The following is a 2,224-nucleotide window of genomic DNA, read 5'->3' as shown; positions in this document are numbered from 1 at the left end:
AAAGAGAATCAAAATGATGGTTCGAATAATGGCTCCCTTCATTTCTGGGGATTCTGTACACCTGGATGGGGACAAGCTAGAGAATGACAAAATGATCTAAGCCTTAGCAAATGGAAGCAAACTGAAGAGCTCAAAGTAGGGTGGCAAAGGCAAAAGCAGGGATATGCTGTGAAGGTGAGGAGATTCAATAGAACAGTTTCTTTTCATGGTAACCTAAGTGTGTTAAGCAGGATTTCAAGCCATGTCTAACTTACCCCCCCGCCCGGAGAAGAAAATAATGGCCGTCACCGCCTCTATTTTCCTCCTACTAGGTATTAAAACTAAAGGGAAAGGATCGGAGCCCTGACGAAATTAAAATACACTAGTATATTCCCTAATTTCTCACCTCTCCTGATAATAAGCGAAGAAGAGCACCCACAAGCAGCACTCAGTTTACAGCGTGGGGAAGAGGGCAAGGATGGATGCCCGACTGAACAGACGTAAATGAGCATTGACCAACCAGCAACACCCTTCACCAGAACACCTAGACTACTACTACTGAGGTGACCAATCCATAGCTGCTATTAAAAACAAGATTACAGTCTGTATCAAGTCTAAAAAGAAAGGCAAACACCCAGGGGAGGGACTTTTAGCGGGGCATTAGAGAAATCAGCCCACTGTTAGTAACCAGGGAGCACCACAACACCCCTAGGAAAGAACAGTTTAAGTCAGTCGGGGCACGGAAGGTGAAGAGGCGATGTAAATTCAGGTCGCGCTGAAGCCAAGGGGAGGTGAGAGCACAGGTGGGCTGTGGGGAGCACAAGGAGGAGGCAGTCTGACAGAGGAAAATCGAGGGGGAAGGAAGGAGAAAGGGAGGAGGTGGTAGCAGAAGAAAGAGAAGGTAAGATGAGAACAGAACATTTTAAACTAACCCAGAACTCCATTGTGAAGGACAAGTCACGAGGCAAGACTCAGCTCAAAGGTATGAGCCCCACGCCCCACCACTGCAGAGGATAACACAGCCTTCCAAGCGTGCATGGAGAGGGGGCTAGGCAATCTGCACCGACTCCCAGAGCCACACAAGATTACTGAGGCTTCTGAGCAGCACCAAGTCCCAGCAACCTCAGTGGATACACTGTAATTGCTTCCCTGAATAGACCCAATGCTGGAAAAATAATCTCATTTACAGGGGAACATATTGCACTACAGGTGTCTGCCTGGTTGAGGGAATGGAGACATTTTCCCTTCATTGCTGCTATGTGTACCCACCATCACCTAGAGTGGATGGAAGGAAGAATGACGTGTGCTGAGAGTCAGAGGGTAGCTGGGCTCTTCTCAGTCAATGGCAGAGGCCACCGCGCCTGCTTCGCTTGCCACACCACAGTGCTCACAGCATCCCTGCCTTTCTTCCACATTTACATCTTCCTCAGGCAAAAGAATCTCCCAGTTAGTCTTCCTTCTGCTTCCAAGTACACAACTGCTAGTGTGCTTTTAAGGATCACATCAGGAAGGTGAACTGGTACAAAGGGTGTTCCCACCTTTTCAGTTCTTTCTGGCAAAGATATTGCTCAAACACATCCTAAAGCTCTGCTGCAAGATGGCGCCTGGGGACTATGCAATCAGCTCACGGAACAGAAGGTTGAGGGGAGACAAGAACTCTTAAGATCCCAGACTTGACCAGGCTATGTCAGGATAGAGAAGAAAAAAGAAAAATGACTGACAGGCTGTCCTAGTCCAATACTGCCAGTAAAAGAAGAGGAAAAAAAATACTTAAACACCCTTTTCTCTCTCGTTTTACATGTTTGAGAATACCAAAAAATAGGAATCAAAACAAAAGTCAATGTCCAATCCGATACAAGCCAGAAAAGGTGTTTCAGAATGGAAACAATGAATGGCTAGAAAGGGCAGGAGCACCAGGTCAGGGAAGGCAAAACCCAGAAGTCAAATTGGGGAGCTTGAATTCTGGAGCCTGGGGCTGACCCTGCTCCTTTAGCTCACCCGGTCCCCCAACTACCAACTAAAAAGACCAGAAGAGGAAGGAATCACCTTGCAACCCACCACATTAACCTGACAGGCAACTTTCAAAGGATCCTTATTGGGGATGAGAGGAAGAGTGAGAAAGTTTAGGTAAAGGAGTAAAACCTCAAAGTACCAGTGTGATCAAGGGTTCTCATTGTTAAGCCCAACTTTTAGAAAATCTGAGATATTTTCTTTTCCCTTATGTGAACGTACCTCCTCTGTTTAA

At 46.6% G+C, this 2,224-nt stretch overlaps 1 protein-coding gene across 18 annotated transcripts in view; it reads right to left on the bottom strand.

Moving 5' to 3' along the window:
* Window positions 1-2,224, bottom strand: part of AMBRA1 (autophagy and beclin 1 regulator 1) — a 163,077-nt gene that overhangs the window by 95,662 nt on the left and 65,191 nt on the right. The window lies entirely within an intron of this gene.

This window comes from Myotis lucifugus, unplaced genomic scaffold (genome assembly GCF_000147115.1).
Source record: "Myotis lucifugus unplaced genomic scaffold, Myoluc2.0 scaffold_97, whole genome shotgun sequence".
Classification (NCBI taxonomy): Eukaryota; Metazoa; Chordata; class Mammalia; order Chiroptera; family Vespertilionidae; genus Myotis; species Myotis lucifugus.
Note: the sequence above shows the minus strand (reverse complement) of the source record. Positions and strands in the feature narration are given on the sequence as shown.